Genomic DNA, 13,250 nt, shown 5'->3' on the forward strand with positions numbered 1-13,250 from the left:
CCGATTCCCCGATTCCCATTGACTTCAATTTTACTGGGGCTCCTTGATGTCACACTCGGTCAAATGCTGCCTTGATGTCAAGGGCAATCACTCACCTCACCTCTGGAATTTAGCTCTTTTGTCCATGATTGAACCAAGGCTGTAATGAGGTCTGGAACCAAGTGGTCCTGGCGGAACCTAAACTGAACATCGGTGAGCAGGTTACTGGTGAGTAAGTACCTCTTGATAGCACTGTCGACGACACCTAGCATCACTTCGCTGATGATTGACATTAGACTGATGGAGCGGTATTTGGCCAGATTGGATTTGTCCTGCTTTTTATGGACAGGACATACCTGGGCAGTTTTCCACATTATCGGATAGACGCCAGTGTTGTAGCTGTACTGGAACAGCTTGGCTACAAGCACAGCTACTTCTGAAGCACAAGTCTTCAGCATGACAGCCGGGATGTATACCACTGTGCTGCCACCTCTGGTGGGTCCGTCCTGCCGGTGGGACAGGACATACCCAGGGATGGTGATGGAGGAGTCTGGGACATTGGCTGAAAGGTATGATTCTGTGAGTATGACTATGTCAGGCTGTTGCTTGACTAGTCTGTGGGACAGCTCTCCCAATTTAGGCACAAGTCCCCAGATGTTAGTGAGCAGCGTCGGCTGCCTTTGTCATGTCCGAAGCCGGTGCCAAGGTCAATGCCGGGTGGTCTGTCTGGTTTTATTCTTATTATTCTTTTCTGTAGCAGTTTGGTGCAACCAGGGGGCAGGTAATCTTAGATCTGGTCCTGTGTAATGAGACAGGATTAATAAAAAATGTCCTAGTAAAGGATCCCCTTGGAATGAGTGACCATAATATGGTTTAATTCCAAATTCAGTCTGAGGGTGAGAGAGTTGGATCTCAAACCAGCGTACTGAGCTTAAATAAAGGAGACTATGAAGGTATGAGAGTAGAATTGACTAAAGTGGACTGGGAAAACAGATTAAAGTGTAAGACAGTACAAGAGCAGTGGTCTACATTCAAGGAGATATTTCACATCTTTCAAGTTAAATATATTCCACTGAGGAAAAAGGGGAGTAAAAGAAAAGACAGCCATCCGTGGCTTAGTAAAGTAATAAAGGATAGTATCCGACTGAAAACAAGGGCATATAAAGTAGCCAAATCTCGTGGGAGGATAGAAGATTGGGAAGCATTTAAAAGCCAGCAAACAATAACTAAAAGATTAATTAAGAAAGGGAAGATAGATTATGAAAGTAAACTAGCAAAAAATATAAAAACAGATAGCAAGAGTTTCTACAGCTATATAAAAAGAAAAAGGGTGGCTAAAGTGAACGTTGGTCCCTTGGGAGGATAAGACCGGGAAACTAGTGGTGGGGAACATGGAGATGGCAAAGACGCTGAACAAATATTTTGTATCAGTCTTTACAGTAGAGGACACTAAAAATATCCCAACACTGGACAAACAGGGGGTAATTGGGGGGGGGGGGGGTGGTGGAGGAGCTAAACACAATTAAAATCACTAAGGAGATGGTACTCGGTAAAATAATGGGACTTAAGGCAGATAAATCCCCCGGACCTGATGGCCTACATCCTAGGGTCTTGAGAGAAGTGGCGGTAGGGATTGTGGATGCATTGGTGATTATTTTCCAAAACTCCCTGGACTCAGGAACGGTCCCGGCAGATTGGAAACTGCTAATGTAACACCCTTATTTAAGAAGGGAAGTAGACAAAAAGCTGGAAACTATAGACCAGTTAGCCTAACATCTGTGGTTGGCAAAATGTTGGAGTCCATTATTAAGGAAACAGTAACAGAGCATTTGGATAAACATAATTTAATAGGACCGAGTCAGCATGGTTTTACGAAGGGGACGTCATGTTTGACAAATTTGCTTGAATTCTTTGAGGACGTAACATACAGGGTGGATAAAGGGGAACCAGTGGATGTAGTGTATTTGGACTTCCAAAAGGCATTTGACAAGGTTCCACACAAAAGATTACTGATCAAGATAAAAAAATCACGGGATTGGGGGTAATATACTGGCATGGGTGGAAGATTGGCTATCTAACAGAAAACAAAGAGTTGGGATAAATGGTTCATTCTCGGGCTGGCAATCAGTAACTAGTGGTGTTCCACACGGGTCAGTGCTGGGACCCCAACTCTTTATAATCTATATTAACGATTTGGAGGAAGGGACCGAGTGCAACATATCCAAGTTTGCCGATGATACAAAGATGGGAGGGAAAGCAGTGAGTGAGGAGGACATTAAAAACCTGCAAAAGGACATAGACAGGCTAAGTGAGTGGGCAGAGGTTTGGCAGATGCAATATAATGTTGGAAAGTGTGAGGTTATGCACTTTGGCAGAAAAAAAAGAGCAAGTTATTATCTAAATGGAGAGAAACTGCAAAGTGCTACAGTACAAAGGGATCTGGGGGTCCTGGTGCATGAAACACAAAAAGTTAGTTTGCAGGTGATCAGGAAGGCCAATGGAATCTTGGCTTTTATTGCAAGGGGGATGGAGTATAAAAACAGGGAAGTCTTGCTGCAGTTATACAGGGTATTGGTGAGGCCACACCTGGAATACTGCGTGCAGTTTTGGTTTCCATATTTAAGAAAAGATATACTTGCTCTCGAGGCGGTTCAGAGAAGGTTCACTCGGTTGATTCCGGAGATGAGGCGGTTGACGTATGAGGAAAGGTTGAGTAGGTTGGGACTCTACTCATTGGAGTTCAGAAGAATGAGAGGCGATCTTATCGAAACATATAAGATTGTGAGGGGGCTTGATCGGGTGGATGCGGTGAGGATGTTTCCACTGATGGGCGAGACTAGAACTAGGGGGCATAATCTTAGAATAAGGGGCTGCCCTTTCAAAACCGAGATGAGAAACTTCTTCACTCAGAGGGTAGTAAATCTATGGAATTTGCTACCCCAGAGAGCTGTGGAAGCTGCAACATTAAATAAATTTAAAACGGAGATAGACAGTTTCCTAGCAGATAAGGGAATTAGGGGTTACGGGGAGAGGGCAGGGAAGTGGACACGAGTCTAGATTCGGATCAGCCATGATCCTATTGAATGGCGGAGCAGGCCCGAGGGGCCGTATGGCCTACTCCTGCTCCTACTTTTTATGTTATGTTCTTATGAGTTGTCTTGCTAGGCCATTTCTGAGGGCAGTTAAGAGTCAAACATTGCCGTGGGTCTGAAGTCACATATAGGCCAGACCAGGTAAGGACGGCAGATTTCCTTCCCTAAAGGACATGAGTGAACCAGATGGGTTTTTACGACAATCCAGTATTTATTTATTTAATTGAATTTAAATTTTCCAACTGCCATGGTGGGATTTGAACTTATGTCTCCAGATCATTAGTCCAGGCCTCTAGTAACATAACCACTATGCTACCTGTAAGCATCGAACCCAGGCCCCACGTTTATTTCAGACTTTTTGAATGACTGTTACTGCCTGTTTGGAGAAGATGGGAGGGGCCCAGGTGTTCGTGGACAGGAGATTCCAGCCAGGCCTACAGACTAATTATGGGAGAATGTCTGGGCAGACAGAATTCTCTGGGAATACAATGGGTCCGGGGAGGTGACTCATACAGTGACGAGCACCTAGATGAGATAGCCCCGAAAGGCGGGAACCGGACAAATGAGGGCCACTGGGAAGCCACTTAACCCAGGATCAGGTGAGAAGTGCGGCCCATCATCTGCCATTATCACCAGCACCTAGATGGGATAGCCCCGAAAGGCGGGAAACCAGACAAAGAAGACAAAGAAGGGTGATTAAAGACATTACTGCAACTACACAGGGGAGAATGAACTTTTAGGATATAGAGAAAGCAGCTTGCCCATTTTCTCTCTCTCTCTCGCTTGCTCTAAACCACCACAAGCGACAAGGGCCTCGTCTTGCTCTTCGACTGTAGGAACGAACCTCGAAACTGGGACTTGGATACTGCATCGGCGATACGGAACCAGAAGACACATTCTACACAGGGGAGCAGTGAGCAAGAAAATGGACAATCGGGGTGAGCATTGTCCAAGCCCACGTATCCTTAAGACCACCAGTACTGTGTGAAGGGGTGTTGTGTGTCCCAACCAATCCAGAGGGGTTTAGTGGGGAGGTTCTGTGTGTATTAGATTGTGTATGTTTCGGGGTTTGTGGGACAAGTCCATGTTATACTCTGTATTGCAACACAGTGTGATTTTAGGCGTCTTACTATGAGACAGGGGCCTGTTCGACGGGCCAAGTTGTATCGTACTGTTTGTTTTACGCCACCAGGCATTTTACGTACTGGAGGCGGGTATGTGTGTTAACCTCATTAAATACCGTACAGTTGAGTCTGAAAAGCTTATCTGTGTCCCAATCCTGTTCACCATAATTCCTGTCGTATAGAACTAAGTAGGAGGGGTGATTCGAACCACCAAAGCAAACCACCTACATACCGTATCCGTATTTTAAAAGTTTGCATTTGTGAAATGTTCATAGCTCCACCAATTTAGGCCTATGGACTAAATTACACATTTGAATTTTCTATTTGACTTAATAACTACAACCCTACATTTGGAAAACAGGTTTAACATCGAACCTAGATAGGTTTTCCACTCTTCAGGTGTTTGCTATGTATGTATTCCTTTACATTTTTAAATATTTAATGGCATTTATTTGCCCAGTAGTGAAATCTCTGTGGATCTCTTTGAATGAGGGTTGCCAACTCTGGTTTGACATATGCCTGGAGATTTGATCATGTAACTTTTGATCACATCGCATTTGATCAGGTGACACTGCTCAAGTGATGCTTAATCACATATTGATCACGTGACACTTGCCCACTGTTTGCAAATGTTATTGCGTTTGCCTTAGTAAAGTGTCTCAGTATTACTAAGCCCCAAATAAAATATGACATTTGTTTTATAGTGAGATGTATAACATAATATATAAAAACACAAGAACATAAGAAATAAGAGCAGGAGTAGGCTATACAGCCCCTTGAGCCTACTCCGCCATTGAATAAGATCATGGCTGATCATCCACCGCAACTCCACTTTCTCACCCGATCTCCATATCCCTTGATTCCCTCTAGAGTCCAAAAATCTATATCTCAGCCTTGAATATATTCAAAGACAGCATCCACAGCCCTCTGGGGCAGTGAATTCCAAAGATTCACAACCCTCTGAGTGAAGAAATTCCTCCTCATCTCAGTCTTAAATGGCCTACCCCTTATCCTGAGACTATGCCCCCTAGTTCTAGACACTCCAGCCAGGGGAAACAACCTCTCAGCATCTACCCTGTCAATCCCCTTCAGAATCTTGTATGTTTCAATGAGATCACCTCTCATTCTTCTGAACCCGAGAGAGTATAGGCCCATTCTACACAATCTCTCCTCATAGGACAGCCCTCTCATCCCAGGAATCAATCTAGTGAACCTTTGCTGCACCGCCTCCAAGGCAAGTATGTACTTCCTTAGATAAGGAGACCAGAACTGTGCATAGTACTCCAGGTGTGGTCTCACCAAGGCCCTGTACAATTGTAGCGAGACTTCCTTACTCTTATACTCCAACCCCCTTGCAATAAAGGCCATCATTTGCCTTCCTTATTGTTTGCTGTATCTGCATGCTAGCTTTCTGTGTTTCTTGCACGAGGACACCAAAATTTGAAAGTTTCTCACCATTTAAAAATTATTCTGTTTTTCTATTCTTCCTACCAAAGTGACTAACCTCACATTTCGCTACATTATACTCCATCTGCCACCTTACTGCCCACTCTCTTAGTCTATCTATATCCCTTTGCAGACTCTTTGTGTTCTCCTCACAGCTTACTGTCCCATCTAGCTTTGTATCATCAGCAAACTTGGATACATTACACTCAGTCCCTTCATCTAGGTTATTAGTATAGATTGTAAATAGCTGAGGCCCCAGCACTGATCCTTGCGGCACCCCACTAGTTAACAGCCTGCCAACCTGAAAAAGACCCGTTTATACTCTCTGTTTTCTGTCCGTTAACCAATCCTCTATCCATGCTACTAAATTACCCCAAACCCAATATCTTGTGTAATAATCTTTTAAGTGGCACCTTATCGAATGCCTTTTGGAAATCCAAATATACTACATCCACTGGTTTCCCTTTATCTACCCTGCTAGTCACATCCTCAAAAAGCTCTAATAAATTGTCAAACACGATTTCCCTTCCATAAAACCGTGTTGACTCTGCCTAATCATGTTATGACTTTCGAAGTGCCCCGATACCACTTCCTTCACAGTGGAGTCCAGCATTTTCCCGACAACTGATGTCAGGCTAATTGTGTTACATTTGCGACCTTCCAAGAATCTAGGGAATTTTGGAAGATCAAAACCAATGCATCCACTATCTCTGCAGCCACCTCTTTTAGAACCCTAGGATGTAGGCCATCAGGTCCAGGGGATTTGTCAGCTTTTAGCCCCATTAGTTTCTCTACTACTTTTTCTCTTATATTAATTACGTTAAGTTGCTCACCCTCATTAGACCCTTGGTTCCCCACCATTTTTGGTATGCTTTTTGTGTCTTCTACTGTGAAGACACGATACAAAATATTTGTTTAACGTTTCTGCCACTTCCTTATTCTCCATAATAATTTCTCCTGTCTCAGCCTCTCCACTGTGAAGGAAGTGATATCAGGGCACTTAGAAAGTCATAACATGATTAGGCAGAGTCAACACGGTTTTATGAAAGGGAAATCGTGTTTGACAAATTTACTTTTGCTACTCTCTTCCTTTTTACCTACTTGTAGAAGCTCTTACAATCTGTTTTTATATTTCTTGCTAGTATTCTCATTTTCTACTTTTTCTCTTATCATCAATTTTTTGGTCATTTCATTTCCAAAACTCTCCCAATCCTCAGGTTTACTCCTATTCTTCACAACATTATAAGCTTCTTCTTTCAATCTAATGCTATCCTTAACTTCTTTAGTTAGCCACGGATGGATCACTTTTCCCATGGAGTTTTTGTTTCTCAATGGAATGTATTTTTGTTGAGAATGATGAAATATTATTTTAAATGCTCGCCACTGCTTATCTATCTTTTAATCTATTTTTCCAATCTACCTTATCTAACTCGCCCCTCATACCTATGTAATTGGCTTTATTTAAGTTTAAGACTGTAGTTTCGGACCTAGGCAAGTCACTCTCAAAATTAACGTGAAATTCTATCATATTATGATCACTCTGCCCTAGAGGATCCTTTACTATGAGATTGCTAATTAACCCTGTCTCATTACACAATACAAGGTCTAAAATAGCCTACTCCCTGGTTGGTTCCATGATGTATTGTTCCAGGAAAATGTCCCGAATGCATTCCAAATCAAAGAAAGAACACGAAAGAATAGAAAGATTTAAAGATAAGTAATGTTAAAATAAAAATTAATTCTGTTATGTTTCTATAGTATCAACTGCAATGAGAAACACCAAGTTAATACCACAGATTCAACAAAATCATTGAAATAAATTCCAACTGAAGTTTTCGTACAATGTTATAGTTTTTTACAATACACAGCAAGTTACAAAAAATAATAAATAAAACTAGAACCAAACCCAATTCAATTCACTGACTCCCAAACCCCACCGCAGAGAACCAGCTTCAGGCAGGTGAGGCTTAGTCTTCAGAAACACCAATGCTGCCCGACTTCCATAATGCACATCACAGGCCAACAAGAAATCTCCCTCCCTCCCAGTGTGGGTGTCTCTCTCTCCCCCCCGCAGTGTGGGTGTCTCTCTCTCTCCCTCCCCCCCCACCCCAGTGTGTGTGTCTCTCTCTCTCCCCCCCCCCCGTCCCAGTGTGGGGGTCACTCTCTCTCCCCCCCCCCCCCGTCCCAGTGTGGGTGTCTCTCGCTCCCCCCCCCCCCCCACCCCACCCACCAACAGGGTTCAGACAACGCATGTACAAGCCTCGACAGCCAGGGCATTGTGCTGCGTGAGCTGTGCATACGAGGACTGTTTCTCCAGTCACCAGCAGTCAGGAGACCAATCACCCATTCCAGTAGACTCCCACCCTGGTAAGGGAGAAAATAAGTTGTAAATTATCCCCCTATCTACTTCTCAGAAAATTTAAACTTGTAAATTGTAGTATCATTGAATGCTTCCTGAAATAATGACTGAAAGATGAAGAGGAACTCAAGGTGCTTATTTTTGTCTTTGTTGTTGATGCGAAAATAACATTAAAAAAATTCAGAAAGTCATCCGTTCATTATTTCTGTATAGCCAGCCTTTTTTTTTTTAAAAACACACTTTACACAGTTGTGTACAAAAGTTGCATAAGCTGAAGCTGATTTGCTATTAATCCATAGCTATATATGATATTTTTTGCAATTTGCTTGCACAGATATACCGTAGTTTTGTGTAGACCCTAAAATAGAATCAGTTTAAGGATTTTGTTTGTGGTTTGCCATACTCTTGTTTTATAGCTCTCTAAGCTTTGCCAGAGGTAAATATTGGATAGTAAATTTCTTAGCCATCGACATGTTGCACAAAAAATGGTTTTGTGTTTGGAAGACTGAGCAAACCGAGGAGAGGCTTGACTTGGGCCTTAATAATCAAATCTTTGAGGTAATTGAGTGAAGCTGCCCTGTTTAATACATTCTTTATAGTGGTACTGCCATGTTTTCATGATTTTTGATTTATTTTCTTGGAAAAGATTTTGGGATTGAGTTGTGTTTACGTGGAATTGTATAGAATTTACAGCACAGAAACAGGCCATTCGGCCCAACTGGTCCATGCCGGTGTTTGTGCTCCACACGAGCCTCCTACCACCCTACTTCATCTAATCCTATCTGCATGTCCTTCTATTTCTTTCTCCCTCATCTACCTATCTAGCTTCCCCTTAAAGGCATCTATGATATTCGCCTCAATTACTCCATTTGGCAGTAAGTTCCACATTCTAACCACTCTCTGGGTCATTTTTTATTGACGACATCTATTGGCAAATCATTAATGGGGAGGAAGTCCGTGCCGCAGTCTTTTCCCGGCTAAGGAAGACGCAAGGACAGTCGAGTTTTAATCAAGAGACTGTGAGGTGCAGGCCTGGAGCTGGAATGCAAAATGTAGGGGATCAGTTTTTACATTGAGAAGCAGTTTAGAAATAAAGGCAATGCCAAAAACAAGTCAGTCAGTCCACAAAAGGGACAGGGTGTGTGGTTTATTACTTTTTCCCCATACTTTTACGCTAACAAAAAAGTGAAATTTAGTGAAGTAGAATTGACTGTTATTCTCTACATTTGTTTGCTGTCTGGAATATAAAACAGCTTAACAATTTGTACCTGGTCTGATCTCACCAAGTGTTTCTCAGTCCATTTTCAGAAGGATTGGAGAAATGCACGTGGTAGCTGCATAAAACCTATCCCTAGAGTGGTTTTGGTTTATGCTAGTTCCAATTCAAAATGCATAGTTTTGCCAATTTACAGTAGACTTTGTATTTGGTGATTATGGATCTATAATCCATTTATAGGTTAAACATGGTACAACATTTAGATTCCCCAAATCTGAAGCCTGCAATTAACAAACACCCATCTGCCCTTTAGAGGACGTGTAGTTAGCATTTAAGTTTACCTTTACATAATGATTTTTCTAAAAAGCATTTACTATTTTTTCTGGGAGGCAGAACCAAGTTGAAATTTGGGTGCCATCAAAGAGAAGCTGTCTACTCTGCTAACATTGTTTGAGTAAGTTGCGACTATTGTTCTTCTGTCAAATTAGGTGCAGTATCCCGACAGCTCTGGATTATAACAGTGCTGATAACATGGCCAAATGACTGCTTGTTTCTCTCAGAAATGTTGAAGATTAGTTTGCTGAAATAATGGCATTCTTCTTGTATTTTGTGCAAGATTCTTTTAAAACTAAAACAAACTGGTGAGCTTTCAGTGAACAGCAATGTTGTGATTGCAGAGATGCCACGGTAGATATTGACAAATTGCATGTGGAAAGTCACACATTTATTTTCAGATAAATTAAAATGTTTAATATTTGACTTTTCAGTTCAATATCTTGCTACTAGACGTGAACAAAAATGTTTTAACATTGAGCATTTTTCTTTTGTGCCTGTTAAGTGTAAAAAGTACTGTGTTTGGAAAATTGAAAGCAGCTAAGCTTCTTTGCCGAGTCTTTTGCTGATTTGGGGGGGTGGGAATGACCCTTAATTATCCCAATTATGTGCAGTACTTTAATTTAAAAGTAGTTGAGCAGTGAGTTCCGCATAGTGCAAGACTCATCAGTAAATGGATTACGCAATGAACTGTTAATTAATGTTTAAGAGAAACCATGTTTGAAATGATACAGTAATTACTGTGCAAATATTTAAATGAGGGCCAATGATCCTGATATTTAAATGAGTTAGAAACTCTACAAGGTCATTTGTGACACACACAAGTACTTTGTTTTTTGTTTATGTAAGAAATCCAGTTTATAAACCATAAGAGGGGTTCAGGAGCAGAGTAAAGAATAAGTTATATTCTTATTTGACCAGAGTACACGATGATCACTGGTTATATATCATACTAGCTGGAGTGCCTGGCGGTGCCAAGGGTTTTTTGAGGGCATGTTGTTGTTGGAAGAGAGTGAGAGCGCGACTGGGGGGAGAGAGCAACTGGGGGGGAGAGAGCAACTGGGGGGGAGAGAGCAACTGGGGGGGAGAGAGCGACTGGGGGGAAGAGAGCGACTGGGGGGAAGAGAGCGACTCCCTCCCTCCCCCTCTCTCTCCCTCCCTCCCCCTCTCTCTCCCTCCCTCCCTCTCTCTCTCCCTCCCCCTCTCTCTCCCTCCCCCCTCCCTCTCTCTCCCTCCCTCCCCCTCCCCCTCTCTCCCCTCTCTCTCCCTCCCTCCCCCTCCCTCCCCCTCTCTCTCTCCCTCCCCCCCTCTCTCCCTCCCCCTCTCTCTCTCCCTCCCTCCCCCTCTCTCTCCCTCCCCCTCTCTCTCCCTCCCCCTCTCTCTCTCTCTCTCTCTCCCTCCCCCTCTCTCCCTCCCCCTCTCTCTCCCTCCCTCCCCCTCTCTCTCTCTCTCTCTCCCTCTCCCTCCCTCTCTCTCTCTCTCTCCCTCTCTCTCTCTCTCTCCCTCCCCCTCTCTCTCCCTCCCCCTCTCTCTCTCTCTCCCTCCCCCTCTCTCTCTCTCTCCCTCCCCCTCTCTCTCTCTCTCTCTCCCTCCCCCTCTCTCTCCCTCCCTCCCCCTCTCTCTCTCCCTCCCCCTCTCTCTCTCTCTCTCTCCCTCCCCCTCTCTCTCTCCCTCCCTCCCCCTCTCTCTCTCCCTCCCTCCCCCTCTCTCTCCCTCCCTCCCTCCCCCTCTCCCCCTCCCCCTCTCTCTCCCTCCCTCCCCCCCCTCTCTCCCTCCCTCTCCCCCTCTCTCCCTCCCTCCCCCTCTCTCCCCCCTCTCTCTCCCCTCTCCCTCTCTCTCTCCCCCTCTCTCCCTCCCTCCCCCTCTCTCTCCCTCCCTCCCCCTCTCTCTCCTCCCTCCCCCTCCCCTCTCTCTCTCTCTCCCTCCCTCCCCCTCTCTCTCTCCCTCCCTCCCCCTCTCTCTCCCTCCCTCCCTCCCCCTCTCTCTCTCTCTCCCTCCCTCCCCCTCTCTCTCCCTCCCTCCCTCCCCCTCTCTCCCTCCCTCCCCCTCTCTCTCCCCCTCCCTCCCTCCCCCTCTCTCTCCCCCTCCCCCTCTCTCTCTCCCTCCCTCTCTCTCTCTCCCCCCCTCCCTCCCCCTCTCTCTCCCCCTCTCTCTCCCCCCCTCCCTCCCCCTCTCTCTCCCCCTCTCTCTCCCTCTCTCTCTCCCTCTCTCTCCCCCCCTCCCTCCCTCCCCCTCTCCCTCCCTCCCCCCCTCCCCCTCTCCCTCCCTCCCCCTCTCCCTCCCTCCCCCTCCCCCTCTCCCTCCCTCCCCCTCTCCCTCCCTCCCCCTCTCTCCCCCTCCCCCTCCCTCTCTCTCTCCCTCTCTCTCCTTCCCTCCCCCTCCCCCTCTCTCTCTCCCTCTCTCTCCCTCCCTCCTCTCTCTCCCTCCCTCCCCCTCTCTCCCTCCCTCCCTCCCCCTCCCTTCCTCTCTCTCCCTCCCCCTCCCTCCCCCTCCCTTCCTCTCTCTCCCTCCCCCTCCCTCCCCCTCCCTTCCTCTCTCTCCCTCCCCCTCCCTCCCCCTCCTCTCTCTCCCTCCCTCTCTCTCCCTCCCTCCCTCTCTCCCTCCCTCCCCCTCCCTCCCTCCCTCCCCCTCTCTCCCTCCCCCTCTCTCCCTCCCCCTCTCTCCCTCCCTTTCCTCCAAGCCCAGAGGCAGTGAGCCGAAGCCCCCATGTGCGGATCAGCGCCTCAGGGCAGGCCGGTGCACGGCCGAGCGCGAGGCCCGGCCCGACTCAGGTCCCGCTCCGGGCCGCCGCCGACGTTCACGTGCTCGCTGTCTCCCGCCCCGCCAGCCTTTACCAAGATGGCGGCGATGGCTACGCTCGGCTCAGTCCCGCCGCGCCAGCCTTTACCAAGATGGCGGCGATCGCGGGCCGCTGGTTTGGAATCGGGCCCAGCGGGACGGGCGGTGCCTAGCTCGGGCGTGGCTGGCGAGAAGAGGCCGAGGCTTTGAGGCCTGAGGCCTGCAGGCAGCTCATCCACCACCGAGGGGGGGGGGGAAAGCCCGAGTCCCCTTTGCAAAAGGATTTTTTTTTCTTTTAAAACCAACTTTTTTTTTGCTAGAAATCTACATTTCAAAATAAACACACAGAAAGTGGGAAAAATAAATCAATAGTTAGGAATCAAGATGGCGGCCACTCACCTCAGCTCAGAAGGATTAGGCCCGCCCACACACGCAATGAAACGCCCCCCGTGACGCACCAATTGGTCAACCATCAGGTCACTCAACGCTATCCCCTGTAGGATGGCCCACCCACACACACAATGAAGCCGCCCACCCACCCCCATGATGCACCAATTGGTCAACCATCACGTCACTCAACGCTATCCCCTGTACGATTGGTGAACCATCACGTCACTCAATGCTATCCCCTGTACGATTGGTCAACCATCACGTCACTCAACGCTAATGAGCGGAATTTTGCTGTTTTTTGAACCTTTTTTGTATACTGTCCGAACAATTTTTGTCTGACCAAAAAGTAAATATGCCTATTAGACTCCCCTAATGATAAGCTTTCTTTTGATATAACATATGTGTAGGTACGCTCTATAACTTTTGTTTGTATAGCCGGACAGACAGACAGACAAACAGACAAACTCTTTTATATATATACTAGCTGGGGAGCCCCGCGTTGCGAGGGCAATTTTGGGGCGCTTGGTCTCCCT

The sequence above is a fragment of the Somniosus microcephalus genome, chromosome 11 (assembly GCF_052327205.1).
Source record: "Somniosus microcephalus isolate GS21.2 chromosome 11, FLI_Smic_1.0, whole genome shotgun sequence".
Classification (NCBI taxonomy): Eukaryota; Metazoa; Chordata; class Chondrichthyes; order Squaliformes; family Somniosidae; genus Somniosus; species Somniosus microcephalus.